The sequence below is a fragment of the Sus scrofa genome, chromosome 10, assembly GCF_054392235.1.
Source record: "Sus scrofa isolate SSC_HxYL_T2T_F1_AM1 chromosome 10, Sscrofa_HxYL_maternal_Yorkshire_Landrace_v2.0, whole genome shotgun sequence".
NCBI lineage: Eukaryota > Metazoa > Chordata > Mammalia > Artiodactyla > Suidae > Sus > Sus scrofa.
In genome coordinates, this window is record NC_139392.1 from 78,976,482 (window position 1) to 78,988,664 (window position 12,183).

The 12,183-nt window shown below is 44.7% G+C and overlaps 1 protein-coding gene and 1 long non-coding RNA gene across 7 annotated transcripts in view; one reads left to right on the forward strand and one right to left on the reverse strand.

Annotated features, from left to right (window-relative positions):
• PIP4K2A (phosphatidylinositol-5-phosphate 4-kinase type 2 alpha) overlaps positions 1-12,183 on the forward strand; it is a 184,728-nt gene that overhangs the window by 74,167 nt on the left and 98,378 nt on the right.
• LOC146399544 (uncharacterized) overlaps positions 1-12,183 on the reverse strand; it is a 345,027-nt gene that overhangs the window by 4,829 nt on the left and 328,015 nt on the right. Inside the window, exon 2 of the long non-coding RNA XR_014818045.1 lies at positions 618-1,062. This is a non-coding gene — a long non-coding RNA (uncharacterized LOC146399544). The remainder of the gene's footprint in view (positions 1-617; positions 1,063-12,183) is intronic.

A 12,183-nucleotide genomic window follows, 5' to 3' on the forward strand; every position in this document is an offset into this window, starting at 1 on the left:
CTGATGGCCAGGGAACAGGGTCCCAGCATAAAGAGTCCTTACTCCTCTGGTAACCAGATGGGTGTGGGGAGGGAGATGGGTGTTGAGCTGGGCATTCAGAAGAGAGGGTTGACTGTGCATTAAATGAGTCAATATGTAGTCTCTTGAAGAAAAGAAAAAATCACTTTTTTATACCACTGTCATCACCTTAATGTGATCTTTTAGGATCTGTTTTCTGAGCCAGACTGAGTTTATTGTGGCGGAGCAGCCTTGGTGAACTCAGGACCATTTGAAGGGCGGGAGGTAAAAGCAGGACCTCTGGCTGGGCAGTTTGAGTCCTAGGGTTTGCCCCAGCTCTCCCCAAAGGCCCTTGAGTCTCAGTCTCTTCATTTATAAAGTGAGGAGGTTAGAGAAATGTGCCCTCCAAGTCTAAAACTGCTTTTCTGGAGTTCCCGTCATGGCACAGCTGTCGGAAACGAATCTGACTGGGAACCATAAGATTGCGGATTCGATCCCTGGCCCTGCTCAGTGGGTTAAGGATCCAGCACTGCCATGAGCTGTGATGTAAGTCACAGATGTGGCTCAGATCCCATGTTGCTGTGGCTGTGGCTGTGGCTGTGGCTGTGGAGTAGGCTGGCAGCTGCAGCTCCGATTTGACCCCTAGCCTGGGAACGTCCATATGCCGTGGGTACAGCCCTAAAAAAGACCAAAAGACAAAAAAATAAAAAGATAAAACTGCTTTTCTGTCTGCAGCATCATTTGTCATTGAATATAATAAGTTTGCCAGAAGATTTGTGATCTATTTAAAAAACACTGGTGCCCTACTAGCATATGTTGCACTTAGCTATCTGATAATGTTTGATCGTATAAGATAGAGGCATTAAGATACTTTTTCAGAAATTCCCATTGTGGCACAACGGAAATGAATCTGACTAGTATCCATGAAGATTTGGGCTTGATCCCTGGCCTCGATCAATCAGTGGGTTAAGGATCCTGCGTTGCTATGAGTCATGTAGGTTACAGAGGTGGCTCAAATCCTGGGTTGCTATGTCTGTGGCTCCAATTTGACCCCTAGCCTGGAAACTTCCAAATGCCACAGGTGCAGCCCTAAAAAGCAACAAAATTTAAAAAACAAACAAAATGTTTTAAAATGAAATGTGAAAAATGTGTTTTCCCCTCCCTCATTTTTTTCTTGCTTCTCGCAGCTGTGTACTGCCTTTTTGCTTGATAATTTTTCCCTAGATCTCACTGGGCTCCATCTCTTTGCTCTATGTTTATATCGAGTATTAAACATCATTCTCTTTCATCTAACTACAACTGCTTCTCATCTGTTTCAGCTGCTCATTATTTCCACTATGCATTAGGGAATACAAAACTGAGCCGTGTTTAAGCAACTTAGTGTCAATCACTGGCGTCTAGATTCCATTTTCCCACAGGCTGAGAAGAAGGTAAATAAATTGGATTGAGCAAGAAGCCTAAATATTAGCATGTGCCCATGATTGTCTTTTTCAGCAGAACTCCATGAAGAGGGCAGGCAAATCCCCACAGCAGGGACCAAGCCACCGGAGTGCTGCCTTATCACACAGCATCAGCCTAATCCACTCCTGGGGTCCTTTCTGGGGCAGTGGGTCTCTGCCAGCCTGTCTTGCTGCCACAGTGCCATCCTGCCAGCCAACATTAAACCCTTTCATGTAATTTTTTGTTCCCTTCAAGCTACAGGACGAATCTCATTTCTTATCTCACCCCAAGGGATTCTTGGGTCTGTAGAAAGACTGGCACTTGATTGTTGCCAGGGTTTCTTTTGGTTCTAAAATACCAGGTGCTGCTACCAAAGGTGTGAATTTCCCAGATATAATGCCATCATCATTCTTCCTATGGTGGTTTATGAGTCCCTATTATGTTAAGCCAAACAAACATTTTCTTTCAATATTCTAGAGGTAATAAAAAAAAAAAAATCCAGTGAGCTTCATGTAAAGGATTGTGTTTTAATAAAAGTGGTAATTCGAAACACCTGTTTAACGCGTGCCTGGCACTTCTAATCAAAGCTCTGTTAATCCTTTGCTTGGGACATCCTGATTTTTCTTTTGCTTTTTTTTTTTTAAAAAAAAGAGAGAACATACCCATTTGATTGAAATTTGAGTCTTCTGAGTAAAACTGCCAGTTTCAATTAAGTTTGAAAATTGGAATATGGCTGCGAGCTGGATGAAATTCAGCATAGTAATTTCCTTCACGTGTTCTGCTTGGACGGCCTGTGGATTTGTGCAGATGAAGACGATTCATGACTAATTGTTCCCACTTCTGTGAATTAAATACACCTTTTTAGTTTTATTGGTGTTCATAAAAGTTCTCTTATGCATATTGAAGGAAGAGGTCATTAAAAAAAATGTTCAGTTTCAGACTTACGGTTGCCAGGTGGGAGAGGGGAGGGAGGGGTGGACTGGGCATTTGGGGTTAGTAGATCCAAACTATTAAAAGCAATGAGGTCCTCCGGTATAGCACAGGGAGCTATAGCCAGTCTCTTGGGATAGAACATGATGGAAAATAATAGGAGAAAAACAGTGTGTATATGTATATGATTGGGTCCCTTTGCTGTACAGCAGAAATTGGCACAATGTAAATCAGCTATACTCTAATAAGAACATGTAAAGAAAAGACGTTCAATTTTACACGATAGCTACTTCTTTTTATTAGCTATAGCAAACAAGGGTTTTGATTGGAAAAGTTGGAAGCATTTTGGGTTGTGAGAAATTGTGGTATAATTTTAGAGAAATTTCAGATGAGCGTTCTTCTGTGATGGTGCACACTTTGTGTTTTTACCAATTTGTATTCTTGGGTTTATTATCCACTTTGGCCCCTGCTTGTTTCCAAGTCTGTTTGCACCTGATGAAAGTTGAAAAAAAAAAACATACGGTTTTTTTTTTTTTTTTTTTAAAGTCCTTGATCCCCAATTTTTTTTGTTTTTGTTTTTTGTTTTTTGTTTTTTGGTCTTTTGTCTTTTTTGGGTTGCACCCACAGCACATGGAGGTTCCCAGGCTAGGGGTCAAATCAGAGCTACAGCTGCTGGCCTACACCACAGCCACAGCAACATGGGATCCGAGCCCTGTCTGCGACCTACACCACAGCTCATGGCAACACCAGATCTTTAACCCACTGAGTGAGGCCAGGGATCGAACCCGTGTCCTCATGGATGCTAGTCTGGTTTGTTATCCACTGAGCCATGAGGGGAACTCCTGATCCCAAATCTTAAAGGGAGAAAGTAAGAGAAATTCCTTTATTTTGTGTCTCTCAGTGAATTACACCGTTAGTTCTTCTAAAAAGTCCTGTCCTTGTGCCTTCCCTTACGTATAAACAGGAGAGCCCAGGAGGGCATTTTTGGCAAAGCTCAGCTGTGGTTTCTCTGAGCGCTTTTTGGTTTGCTTACTTTCATGCTCTGAGTTGTGCTCCAGGTATTGTTGTGCCTGGTCTCCTTGGATCATCTGTTTGCCTTTTATTGACTGACTTACATGCTTTAGTTTTTTTTCTCCAATGTCTTTGATTTGGTGGGTGTCCTTAGGATTCGGCACCCCCCAACCCTCTCCTCACATGTTTGACTATGAGTAATTTGTTTTTTGTCAGTATGATCAAAGTATTTATTTACTTATTTATTTTATTGGAGTGTAGTTGATTTACAATGTTGTGTTGGTTTCTGATGTATAGCAAAATGACTACGTTATATACATATACGTATATATAAAACACAATATTATAAATATAAGTGTGTGTGTGTATATATATATATATTCTTTTTCAGATTTGTTTCAATTATAGTTTATTAGCAGGTATTGACTATAGTTCCCTGTGCTATATAGTAGGACCTTGTCATTTATCTATTTTGTACATAGTAAGTGTGCCTGCTAATCCCATATTCCTAATTTATCCCTCTCCCGCCATCCCCTTTGGTAACCATCAGTTTGTTTTCTAGATCTGTTAAACGAAGTTGACTTTGCTGCCTCTGGTTGAAGGAATGGGTCAGTGCATGTGGCTCCAGCTTAAGCACCCTGTTAGTCAATAGCGCGCCTTCAGGGTGGTGGGAACAAAAATACTTTTATTATTTATTTATTTATTGAAAAAAAATTACTTAATGCATTTTATTACATGTATAGGTGTACAACAATCACCACAACCACATTTATTTTGAAACAAGTGCTGGAGATCTGTGACTATTAAAAAATGGAAATAGCTACAGGAAAGAGTCTTAGCTGGGTATAGGACTGCTCATCTTTTAGGACGAACCCATAATCACTGTCCCAAGGCCCTTGCGGTTTTTGAGCTTCTCCTTCTTTGAACTCCAAGGTTCCACGGAACTCTTTTAAAACAAAAACCCGAAAAAGTGGGTCCGAGGATTTCTTGTGATTGAATGTAGACTAACAGCAGACAACTCTTTTTTTTCCTTTTTCCTTCTGTTTAAAAAAGTGCTTCCTGTCCCTTAGGGAAAGGGTAGAAGGCAATTTCTATTTAAAATGTTTGTTTTGGAAAGTGTTTAGATGGGCTCGAGAGAAAGTAGGGAAAAAAGGAGAGAGCAGGAAGAACAGGAGTGGTGGACTCTTCTGCCCTCCTTTTGGTTTCAGACTTAAGTGTAGAGTCTCCTTTCAAGACATACTTGAAGGATAATTGAAAGCAGGAAGTCAGGAAAATTGATTCTGGGGAGAGGGGAGAAGAGTTACTGAGAGAGGTTATAAGTTTAGGTCAGATGAGCCAAAGAACATGGCCACATGTGTATAGGCACTTAACAGGGAGATAGAAAGGGATTGTTCCAAGAAAAGGGACAGTGCAGTAGGGACAGCAGAGTTCATTTACTGTGATGGGCTTTTAATATCCCCACACCTAATTTTCTATCACATAGTGTTTTTAAAACCAAAACCTAGTGCTTTTTATTTTAATTATATTAACGTATTCTTAGCCACGCACAGTCCACCAGGAAGATGAGCGCTGCTTCAGAATACAGGTTATTACCCGCAATGCAACCCTCCTGGAGCCCCGTAGGGATCATCAGTCAAATTCCACTGTAGCTTTTGGTCCCTGGGGACAGGAAGAGGGGGAGGGGAGGATAAGGCAGCCACGTGGTGGAGCACCCGGTCTCCAAAGGGCAGATGTTCCAGAGACAGTGTTTGTAGATCCATCCCAGAGCTGCCTTCACTCTTATTATCCATTCTGATCGGCCTGTGCATCAGAAATGCCTGTTTCAGAGGAATGGCGAGGCCCTCTAGTAAACTCGTACTGTTCATCCTGCGACTCGCTGTACACCAGGCCTGAATGTTCAGCAAGCCTGGTTTGCGGTTGCTCTGGTGCTAGTGGTGGCCTGCGTTCTGGGCTTGTCTCAACTCCACAGCAGCCCTTAGCCTGTGCACTTCATGCTCCAGGCTTCGCTGAGCACCACCTGGATGGTTCCATCCAAGCATTGAGCCTGACCTGACCAAGAGGGAAGGACCACTTGCCCCATGTGCACTGGCGCCTGAGAGAGGCTGGCTTTCTTGAGAGCAGTGGACCTATGAATAGTCTGTACAGGCTAAATTATGCCAAGAGTGTGGTTTTGACTGGGCAGCTTTGTACAGCCCAGAGCACATCAGGCTGAGGGGTAGCCACTCTGGATTCTGGTTTTGACGCTAGCAGTAATTAGTTTGTGGTGCTTTAGAAATGAATCACTCCGTTGGTTTTCTTTTCCTCATCTTTTGGTCATCTCCAGGACCTTTTTGTTCTTAAATTCTGAAATCTGTATTTGTAGATCATGAGTGGGATCCACAGGTGAGAATGTGGCCGTTTAAAAAGAGCCATCTGGGAGTTCCCTTCATGGCTCAGTGGTTAACGAACCAGAATAGCATCCATGAGAACGCAGGTTCCATCCCTGGCCTTGTTCTGTGGGTTAAGGATCTGGTGTGGCTGTGGCTGTGGTGTAGGCCACCAGCTACAGCTCTGATTGGACCCCTAGCCTGGGAACCTCCATATGCCGCGAGAGTGGCCCTAAAAAGCAAAAATAAATAAAAAATAAAAAGAGCCGTCTGGAAAATGTGCTCAGTGCCATTAAAGACCAACCGTGGTTTCATAGCATGGAGCCATCTTCAGGCTTCTGTGGGTCCAGAGATGGATAGATGGCCTTTCATTCTGAACCTCAAACTTCTTCATTTGCTCTTTCTTATCTCCCCGCATATATGTGTTGTGCCCCCAACCTTTAAAATGTTCTGCAACTATTAACTGCTGTGCAATAAGTCCCCCCAAAACTTAGTGGCTGAAAAACAACAACTCTATTTGCTCCTGACTCGGCAGTCCAGGCTAGCCTTTGCTGGTCACTACTTCTAGTCTCATCTGGCTGGAGAACCTGCTAGAGCTGGTGGCCCCTCATGGCCCTTCTCGAATGTCTAGTGGTCCGCTGAGGCCATCACAGCAGCAGCATCCCAGAAGGACAAGCCCAGGACACAGAAATTTGTCAGGCTCGTGCCTGTGGTCTCATGTCCTCTGCTGATGTCCCGTGGGCCAAAATAAGCCTCCTGCTCAGCCAAGACCAGAGGCAGTGAGGGAGGGGCTACTTAGGGGTATGGGTGCAGGAGGTGGGATTCACCAGGGACCACTCCTCTGCATCTACCACATAGTCACTCGTTCATGTTTGAAGTACACGTCTATGTTCTTTATCCTAGGTAGTCAATTTCCACAAAGTACCAGTGTCGTTTTTGCTGATATCTATGACCTGTAATGAAATGGGGAGGGGACATAATGAACGAATGGTGACAATAGAGGTAGGTGTCTGTACTCCCTGAGTGTGGCCAGCAGGGAACATTGCCTGTTCCTTCTGGTCCTTCTATCCCTAAATACTCCTTTTCAGGCTCCTTTGTCAAGTCCTCTTCCTGAAGATTCTGGCCATTTTCTTTTTTCACTCTGAATGAGCCCCTTGGCAGCATAATCAGTTTCTCTAACGGCAGCTTCTCCCAAAGCTTTAATTAGTAGCTCTTCTCAGGTTGCTTTTAAATATTTTTGGCCTCAGAACCACATTTGTAGCTGCGTGTTAGACCTCTCCACATGAATAATCTGTGCATACCCAAAATAATACATCTTGTACGTGCCCTAAATCTACTTCTCTTTCTGTGTTTCCTATTTTTGGTAATGGCTTCACCGTTCCAGTCTCATAGGCTCAAAACCCCTTAAGCATTCTTAGCCCCTCCCATCCCTTCCTACCCTCCTGGGTCCCCATCACCACATCCTGTGCCCCCACCAGCTGGCCTCCAGGCTTCATTCTGCTGGGCATTCCACCCCACAGAGTCAGGAGCTAAATCCTCAGATGGTCCTTGTCTTGGACCCCTGGCTCAGGACCTTCTGTGACTCCTCACCCCGCGCAGAACAGAAACCAGCCTTCTCAGCCTGGCCCTTAAGGGCCTGTCACTTGGTCCCTTGAAATCCTCCACATCATTTCCCACGTTAGTGACGTGTTCTCATATCCAAACCCCAAGTCTTTTCCCTCTTCCCAGGTCTGGCTCCTCAGACAAACTCCCTGGATAACAGTCTTTTCCTGCATGATGTTGTTATAGCAGTTCATGCTGATAGCACTTTAAAAAAAAATTTAATAGGCGTTCCCATTGTGACTCAGTGGGTTAAGAATCTGACTAGTATCCATGAGGATGTAGGTTCGATCCCTGGCCTTGCTCAGTGGGTTAAGGATCTAGTTTTGCCACAAGCTGCGGCTTGGATCTGGTGTTGCTGTGGCTATGGTGTAGGCTGGAAGCTGCAGCTGCAATTCGACCCCTAGCCTAGGAACTTCCATGTGCCACAGGTGCGGCCGTAAAAAAAAAAAGAAAATGTATATATAGACTTTATATATGTATATATAGACTTTATATTTTAGAGATGTTTTAGATTCAGAACAAAATGGAGGGAAAAGTACAGAGAGTTTTCACCCTACCCACTCCCAACATCCTGTACCGCATGATACATCGGTTCCCACCGGTGAGGCAACATTGACATGTCATTGCCAAGCAGAGTCCATGGTTCACATTAGGGTTCACTCTGCTTTGTACATTTTATGGGCTTTGACAAATGTGTGATGACACGTATCCACCATTATAGTACCATCCAGAGTTGTTTTTTCTTTTTTGTTGTCTTTTTAGAGCGGCATATGGAGATTCCCAGGCTAGGGATCTAATCAGAGCTGTAGCCACTGGCCTACACCATAGCAACGCCAGATCTGAGCTGCATCTGCGACCTACACCACAGCTCACGGTAACACCAGATCCTTAACCCACTGAGCGAGGCTAGGGATTGAACCCACAACCTCATGGTTCCTAGTTGGATTTGTTTCCGCTGCGCCATGATGGGAGCTCCCAGCATATTTCCACTGCCATAAAAATTGCCCGAGCTCTGCTTATTCCTCCCTCTCTCCCCACGACATTGCTGGCACTTGGTACTCATCTCCCATATGTCTGTTTCTGTCACTTGGTTTTGAACCCTCCTATCTCAGTCTCCCTTCAGAATGTAGATCTCTAAAAAATGTGGATACATAGACTATGTCCTTCAAATCTCATTTAAAGAGCAGTAATTATCTCTTCTGGAAGGTCCAGATGTTATACAAATTGGAATCTTGCCTGGAGGCGGGGGTCGGGGGGATCTCAAGGAGGGAAATTCCACCAAGTGTAGAGGTTGCTTTTGGAAAAGAACAGTGAACCTTGACCGTTAGGGAGACGTTCGTTCTACAGCTTAGTTCCAGTTGTGAAACTAGAGATGATTTTTGCTTTTTGTAGCAGCTGTGTGCTCCTTCCTAAAGGGTTCCTCTTGAGACTAAAAAATCCATGCTTCCCAAAAAACTGTGCTGAATTGAGAGAGACAGAAAGTTGGGCCTTGGAAAGGAACACTTTAGTGAATCCTTATTTAAAGCAGTCACTGGGACTTCCCGTTGTGGTGCAGTGGAAGTGAATCCGATTAGGATCCATGAGGATTCAGGTTCGATCCCTGGCCTTGCTCAGTGAGTCAGGGATTCAGTGTTGCCCTGAGCTGTGGTGTAGGTGCCAGACTTGACGGGGATCCCACAGTATGGCTGTGGCGTAGGCCAGCAGCTGTAGCTCCTATTCAACCTCTAGCCTAGGTACTTCCATATGCTGCCAGTGTGGCCCTAAAAAGCAAAAAAAAAAAAAAAGAAAGAAAACAAAATAAAGCAATCTCCTTTTCTAATGTGGAACAGTCAACTTGTAATTAGTTTTCTAAATTCAGACCTTTTTTTTTTTCTTTTCTTTTCTTTTTTGGACATGCCCGGGCATGTGGAAGTTCCTGGGCCAGGGACTGAACTCGTGGCACAGCAGTGACAACATTAGATCCTTAACCCACTGGGCCACCAGGGAATTCCTAAATTTGGACTTCTAGAAGATGCTCTTTCTTTATAATTAATAAAACAAGTAGGAGTTCCCATTGTGGCATGGTGAGTTAAAGACCTGATATCTCCATGAAGATGCAGATTTGATCCCTGGCCTTCTTCAGTGGGTTAAGGATCCGGCATTGCCATGGCTGTGGTGTAGGCCACAGGTGCAGCTCCAGTCTGACCCCTGGCTCTGGAACTTCCATATGGCACAGGTGCAGCCATCAAAAGAAAAAAAGAAAAGGGAGCAAGTGCCAAGCAGGTTAGCAGTAACCTGTATGCATGCAGAACATGATACTGTTGCAAAAGAGCGCAACAAAAATGTATACAGACCCCTGAAGTTGTTTGAACAGCATTGTTAGCAAGTCTAAATGTGCAACCATTAAGGAAAGGAAGGCCCATAGTAGCCAAAAGAGACAATTGGAAGGTGACATTACCGTTTCTCAGAAGAAAAGGCATGATGTAACGTTGGCTGAGGCTTGCTGGTGGTCAGGAGGGGAAACGGGCAGGGCTTCTTGCGGGACACAATCCTGTTTTGGTCAGGCCTCCTTGCCCATCCTCTTGGGCTGAGTTCCTTGGTCTGGGCTGTAATCTGTGGGCAGACATTTTCCAGGCGCTTGGGGTTGCCCCTGACTCTCACTGCAGGGCATCTGCTGTAGTTTCTCACCTTAGTCTCGGGCTCCTCCAGTCTCTAAGCCAACTAATCCTTTCTTTTTCTTCCGGTTTTATGGAGATGTCTCTAAACACAGCGCCGTATAAGTTTAGGAGGTACCGCGCAATGATCTGGCTTAACCTACATCGGGAAGTGATTTTCACAATAAGTCTAGTGAACATCCATCATCTCATCTAGATACAAAATTAAAGAAAGAAAAAATCGTTTCTTGTGATGAGAACTCAGGATTTACTCTCTTAACAACTTTCATATGTCACATGTAGCCGTGCTGATGATATTTTATCCTGGTCTACGTTATATCGCTAGTATTTATCTAAATAATTGCATTTTGATTTAACCACATTTCGTTTGAATAGAAGTCATCCAAGATGTACTAGTCCTCTGGAGTAGCACCTGGGGATATTGCGAGGCGCGCTGACCAAGTGCCAGGTAGTGCTTGGACCTCAGGCGGTCCTTCCAGCTACACTGCCGCGGAGATGCCTTGAAAAGACTTACACCACCTTTGTCCACTTCCTATCGCCAGTTGCTCCCATGGTGGGGCCAGGATTTGCAAAAATAAAGCTTCGCTAAACGGTTTAGTGTTTCTTGTCTTGCTTCCTTGGTTATCACTTTTATGAAGTATTTTTAGAGAGAAAAGATTTTTTTTCCTTTTTTTGCTGCCCCACAGCCAATGACGTTCCCAGGCCAGAGATCCGAGCCGCAGTTGTGACTCACGATGCAGCTGTGGCAACACCAGATCTTTTAATCTGCTCTGCGGAGCCAGGGATTAAACCTGCACCCCAGCACTCTGGAGACACCGGGGGTCCTGTTGCGCCACCTCGGGAACTGCAAAGAGTAGAACTATGAACAGCTTTTGTGAGTGGCATCAGGGAGTGGCAGCTCCGTTGTGAAAGGGGAGTTTCCCCCTCTAGCCCTGCTGAGTTCTGGCTGGAATAATAATAAAAGTGACACAAGACAGATTCAGAGAAGAAACAGAAAACATTTTACTTCATGCGCCGGAGGTCTCAGAGAAACAGGACCCAAGTTGTAGCCAAAGCAGGTAGCCTTTACACATTATAGACAAAGATACGATACATTTGTGAGGAATCGATGGGCCAAAGAAACTGAGGTTCAGAGTACCCAGTTAGTGAAGAATTTAAACAGAGTTTGGGCTTGGAATAGTCAAAGAGGTAACCAGGTTTGTTTATATAGGTTTCTGGGCTGAATTCCCTCTTTGTTGATAAGGGCGTCTTTCTACTTCCAGATGCAGGGAGTGGACCTTTCATGGGAAATTTATTTCTCTCTTCCAAGGAGACAGAAAGGAGAGACACAGTGTCCGGCTTGGGTTAGCTGTTTCTTTTTTTCTTTTTCTTTTTTTGGTCTTTTTGTCTTTTTAGGGCTGCATCCGTGGCTCATGGAGGCTCCCAGGCTAGGGGTCTAATCAGAGCTGTAGCCGCCGGCCTACGCCAGAGCCACAGCAACACAGGATCCGAGCTGAGTCTGCAACCTACACCACAGCTCACGGCAACGCCAGATCCTTAACCCACTGAGCAAGGGCAGGGATCAAACCCGCAACCTCATGGTTCCTAGTTGGATTTGTTAACCACTGAACCAGGACGGGAACTCCGGGTTAGCTGTTTCTTAGTAACTTTAATTCGAAACAATCGCTATGGCATTGAGGTGCATTTTGGGGTGGGCTACCCTGGGCCCCAGTAGCCCCCCTTCCCTCTTGGCTTCTTGCCCCGTGTCGCCCACACCCCCATCGAACCCTTTCTCCCTGCATCCTTCCCTCCAGGCTGCGAGGAGCACCCAGAAGCTGCAGTCTGTGCTGAATGATGAGGGTAACGCTACATTTTCTCTCCCTGTACCAGCAGATGAGGCAAAAGCTGGGATTTTTTTCGGTGAGGAATTTTGACTGTGGGTAACTGGGCAAAATAAAAAGAGCAGAAAACTGAGCAAGGAAAGTGGACAAGTGTAGACACAGACCGTTTTGTGTTTGTTTTATCTGGTTGCCATCTGCCCCTTAAGCAGTTTTCCTCCAGTTACTTTTAAGTAATTAAACAGGTGGCTTGGTTTTGTTTTTTCTTTTTAAAATGGATGTCCTTTTTATTTCTTTATGTGTATCTAAGACAAGAGGCAGTGGAGGGTCATGCCTGAGAGCCCAGGCTCTGGAGTGGGTCTGACT